Raw genomic sequence first — 6116 nt, 5'->3', positions numbered from 1 at the left:
GAGAGAGCTATGGATCGTGTAACGCTCGTATACTTTTAATTTTAATTTAATTTGGATATTGGATTAATAATTAGAATTATTATGGATTTTATAAAAATAACGGAGAAAAAGATGGTTTATGGTATTTGGGCCATGTGTGAGATTAGTAAGAAGAGGGGGTGTGGTGTAGTAAAGCCTTTACTAATTTTAATATTATTTTTGATAAAATAATTAGAATTGGGAAAGAAAGGACAGAACGTGAAAAGAGAGACTGAAGGTTGGAACACGAAGAATGTGAAAGAGAACTAAAGAAGGAGAGACCAATCAAGAACTCTTGGCTAAGGTAAGGGGGGACTCTCCATCTAATCTCTATTATCGTGTTGTGAATGATGATGTTGATTAGGAATATTGTTTATATCAATAGGTTATGTATTCTGATTTTGCTGTTGTGTTCATCATTGGATTGAAATCTATGAATGTGAATCCCTAATAAATTGAGTAGAATTAGGTTGTGATGAGTAAAATCGAATCTAGGGTCATATACTATTGATGTTGGATGAATCCTATGCTGTTTAGAGTGTGGAATTTCTAGTTTTAGATCCAAATCGCAGGCTGTAACAGATGGATTCGCGACGAAGACGAATGGGTAAGTTGCAGGTTTTGGGAACTTCTGCCCATTCACGTATGGTACGCGTATGATACGCGTATGGGGGGGTGGTACGCGTATGGTACGCTCCCCATTGTGCACCAGATTGCACCTTCTGCTGGTACGCGTATGATACACGTATGATGAGGTGTTGGTACGCGTATGACCTTGTGATACGCGTATGTGTGTGTTTTGTGTGGAAAATTGATTCTGTTCATACGCGTATGATACACGTATGGTGTGTGTTTTGTGGATTTTTGGCGCTGTTGGTACGCGTATGGCCAGCGTGAAATGCATATTTTTGCTGTTTGTGAATTTTAAAAGTTTGATGATGTGTAACTTATAAACTGATGATCTGTTTTGAATGATGTTGGACTATGAGGAGCTGAATGAGATAATCTGTATGATTAATTGATATATGATTTAATTGAATGGTGTTAATGTATATAGAAACATGCTTGATAATGATGAATGATGATGATGATGAAATGAGTATAAGGTGATGCTACTCATAGAATGATGATGATGAGAGTATGTTGTATATATGTTTGCATGCATTCATAACCATTGTTGAGGGCTGAATCCTAATGATGTGGGGATTCAGTGAAGGGTATAATTCCCATTGTGTGGAATTGTACTGGCACGTCCGTATCTTAAAGAGGTTAGATTGGTCGGTGGGTTTTCCCATTGATGATGTTGGTACCACATGCATAGTGTCAATTCCATACATATGCATAACTTTTATAACATGAATGATGTATTCTGTGTTACGACTTGATAATTGATGAAGATGTGTATGATGGAATGTATGAATATGAAACGATTGGGTGAATGATATAACTATGATATATTGTTGTTTATGATGCTATAACATTGGTTAATTGTGATTAGACTCACCCTTACTTGTTGTCATTTTCAGATTGAGGATAGCGGCTTGACTTGGTGAGGATTAGATCATAAGTCGATTTAGTAGTTAGCGTCAGGTGTCATGCTCTGATAGATGTAACACTAGGAACGCGATGTTTTGAGTTCTAGATGATAACTCTATTTGTTTAATTTATTTTGAAGTCTGATACATTAATGATGTGATGTTGATTTGACGATTTAATTCCGCTGTGTAAACATGATCTTTTAAATTATGAGTTATAATCAGATGTTCTTGGTGAATGCATGACATATGACGAATGAGGTTTTCTTTATTATGAATTGTGACACCCTTATTGCATGTTACTCTGATTTATTTATAAATTGCCGCAGGGAAATAGAGGGGTGTTACAGATCGTTCCCTAGTTCTTTGAATTTTTTGCAACTTAGAATCCTTGTCTTTGGCTGCCCCACTCGTGTCCCATATTCTGAATCATGTTAAGCATATATATGACTTGAGATTAGGGCAAAAGATGGGCTTGGATACTATGTTATTAGAAAGTTTGTTTTTTGATTGGAAATTGTATAAAACTTTCTAATTTTGGTCCAAATCTCTTCATGTCTTGCATCCACGAATTTGGACTTGGTTATGGTGTTATTTGGGCTTCCAAATGCTTAATAATAAAACCCCATGATTTAATTCGAATATTTTCATATTTTACTTAATTAATTTTGGCTTTTAAATGAATAAAAATCCAAAATAAATTAAATAAAGATTATAAACATAGATGGATGAGTTTATAAGTCTTTATTCATGTTATGGAAGTGTTTCGAGTCCAAGACTTAGGCTCATTAATCCAAAATCCAAGTTTTGATCAATTAGGGTTTCCTGCATTTTCTCAATTTTCGCCAACTTCTATCAATCATAACTCCTTCAATATTTGTCACATAAATATTTTCTAGGACCTTTTGGAAAGCCTAAGATGTCCTTTACAAGCCACTTTGGAACACTTTTTGCATTTGAGGATTTTATCTTGAAGATATGGCTCCTGACAAAAAATAGCTTTTTGTGAACTTTCAAAAGGACCTGTAATGTTTTGGCTTATATCTCTCAAATGAAGCATTTTTGGCTTTGGCTTTAGAGAGACAAAGTTGTAGAGCAATCAATTTCCTTCAAAAAGGGCTTTGGTTGAGAAATTTTTGATGTTCCATGTGAAAGTTATGGCTGGTTAAAGTTCAGTTGACTTTTAGGTCAAAAACCCTAATTTAGAAACTTTGAGTTTTGTTGATTTCTGGACTTTCCTTGATGAATGATGATCAACCCTTTATCAAATGATGAATGTTACTTCAAAATATTGATCTTAAGCAAAAATCAGGAGTTTTGACTGTATTTTGACCGTAGTTGACTTTTAGGTCAAACTAGTCAACTGTTGACTATCTGAGCAATTGACTGAGCAATCTTGGGAACTGAAGCTTGAATTTTGTCATAGAGATATTTTGAAGCCTAAGGAGTCATATGAAGTCCATTGGAGACCTTGACTTATCCTTTTTCACCAAGAAATTCAAAACCCTAGTTTTAGGAGCCTTTGATTAGGAGAGTGTGTACTCAGTTGAGTCTGGAGCTTTTGATACTTGGATGAGTCTTGCATGAAAATATGGTGGGCAAATTTTGGGGTATGACAGTTACTTCTGGTTATACGTTTTCACTTCCTTTCTCCTCATACTTATATAAAACCGCTCCTTTGTAAAAAAATCCAATCAAGTCTTAAACCTAATTTGTGTCAAATCTCTACTCTAAATCGAACCTTCATCTTTTCTTCATGGCTTCCCAAACAACCCTCACTGTTCTCAAAGATCAATTTCTCTGGTTAGCCAAAAACACTGACCACTACATCAACTGTTTCTATCAACAAGGTTGGAGATCGTATATTGGTATTCTCCGTGGTTCTATTTTCATCAATTTGATAAAAGAATTCTGGAAAAATGCTTCTATAAGTGATAATAATCTGAGCATCACTTCTTCCATCTATGGAATTCAGTTCACCATATCTGAAGCATCCATTTCTACAGCCATTGGGTGTCCCTCTAAACAAAATGATGCATGTCTGTCATCCATCGATCATGCAAATGCTTTTGTCATTCCCACTGACCTAAGTAAATTGGCCCGTCGTGTGTTCGACAATCCATACTTTCTTTCCTCAATAAAAAGGGTCTGGTTTCATCTTATTCTCTCAAACCTACTAAATAAAGGAAAATTCCACAAGATCTTGCACTCTAGAGATAGGTTGTTGATTCATCTTCTAGAAACTAATCGGCTAATAAATCTTGCCACCATTATCTTTGGACACCTGCGAGAATCTCTGATTGCTTTCAAACTCGGTCAAAACTTCTACATACCTTATGGTAGAATCCTGTTTGTTATGTTTGAGTCTGCAGGTGTTGTACAAACTCTTCACACTATAGAACTTCCAAACAGAGATGAAGTACTGTTTGCTGAACCCTGCGAAGCCTTTCCTTTTACCGGTGGATATTATGAGTTTGACTACTAGGAATCTTTGTCTTTGATATTGGTGTTTGTAATTATTCTATTTAATGAATTTTCTTTGTGTCTGCATTTCTGTTTGTCATTAAAAGGGGATAACATTGAATTTGATACTTATAACAACTTACCTGGCTCAAAACCTCAAATATTTTAACATATTTGTGCATTAAGTAATAACATGATATTCTTGAATAATAAAAGAAATATCTAAATCAAGGAAGCACTTGTTTTATGGCTACATTTGTTTTTACGCTTTTTGATTTATGACAAAAAGGGGGAGAAAGTGATACATTCTGATCTAATTAAACATATGGAGAAAATGACATTCTGATCTAGTGAAGAAAATAAAGAGAAAGTGATATTCTGACCTGACAATTATTATGGGGACTTAGTCTCAAACACTTCTAACTTGTATACAAGAAGTATTTTTTCTTGACAATATATGCAGGAAATTTTGATTTTGAAAGACGATACTATAGAACTTCTAAAGAAGCGCGTTTTATAAAGCCGTATCAGTGAATCTTCTGAAGAAACATACTGAAGAATAAAATACTCAGGGAAGTTGTCTTTTACATTTCTCTCTAAGTATTTATTTTAGGGGGAGATTATACATCTCAGGGGGAGATTGTTTCTCTTATATACAAAATTTCTAATCAGAACGTAAATGTTTTGTCATCATCAAAAAGGGGGAGATTGTTAGAACATAGTTTGGTTCTAATCTTATCTTAGTGTTTTGATGATAACAATTAAATAAATTTTGTATAAGTAAATATGATACTATAATTATATATCTCTTATTTTAGAAGAAGTTCTAACATATGCTGAAGTTCAAGCAAAACAAGTACCATCAGAACTTGGACTACATACAATGCTTAAATTAACAATATAAAGAAAGTCACGCTGAAGTCTAAAGAAGTTCTAATGAAGAAACTTCTTAAAGCACCAACCGCTGAAGCATAATTCTGATAGACGTTATTTCTACAAAGTCAGAAAGAAGTTTTTCTTGAAGAAATACAAGATAAAATACTCTGACAGAAGAAAGATTACCGTTAGAGACATAATGATTATTAACGGCTAAAAGCAGATTTAGTAACAAGTCTCAAGAAGCGTGGAAAGCAAGTTTATCCAAGATAACACACAAACATGAAAAGCTAAGCTAGCTTATTATCCAGCATTGGAGGAAATCTTCAAATCGCTATAAATAGAAGATCATTTGAAAAAGAAAAATAGAGAGAGCTCATACATGAAATAGACAACACACGCAAGATACATGCAAGCACGCTCAAAGAGAATATTTCATACGTGAAAACTTATACTAAAAGAAAATATTTTTGTTCATATTATCAAATCAAGTTCATCTTCATTGTACTAAACTTAGTGAAAAGTCACAGTTGTGATACAACTTAGATTAAGAAGCATTTAAGATCACTTGTTAGAATTTCTATTTGTAATTGTTTCTTGAGTAACCAAGTTGTGGTTAGGATTCTCAAGAATTCAAAGTTTGTATACCTTGAGTAACCAAGTTGTGGTTAAGATTCTCAAGAAGACGTTGGCAGTTGCCTTTGTGAATTGTTAAGTTTTTTATTAGTGGATTAAGTCCTCGACGGAGAGAGGCGTAATCACCTTGACGGGTGGACTAGAGTAGTTGAGTTATAACGAACCAGGATAAAAGTATCATGTCATTTTTATATTGCAAAAAGAAACCACTTATTCAAACCCCCTTTCTAAGTGTTTTTAACCATTCAGTGGGATCTCAGGGTCAAAACTTGGGGTATACAAAAACCAAACCACCACACAAACAAAAATGGCCGAGAAAAAATTAGTGTGTGAATTCAAAATGAAACACAAATTGGTATGAACATGACGAAATTCCGAACCCTAATCCTCAAATCCCGACGAGAAACTGTGTTTCTAGATGAAGAATTGCACCTATTGGTGAGTTCCTCGCTTGATTCTTCCTTTCTCTCAATCTTCTTCTCCTTAATGCTTTAGTTCCGTTTTGATTCCAGTTTGGATTGTGTGTTGACTCAGTGCCGCCGACTCGCCGGAGAAGAATTAATTAAAATAAGTTTTGGTTGGAACTTT

This window comes from Vicia villosa, linkage group LG2 (genome assembly GCF_029867415.1).
Source record: "Vicia villosa cultivar HV-30 ecotype Madison, WI linkage group LG2, Vvil1.0, whole genome shotgun sequence".
Lineage (NCBI taxonomy): Eukaryota > Viridiplantae > Streptophyta > Magnoliopsida > Fabales > Fabaceae > Vicia > Vicia villosa.
This window is presented reverse-complemented; position numbering follows the sequence as displayed.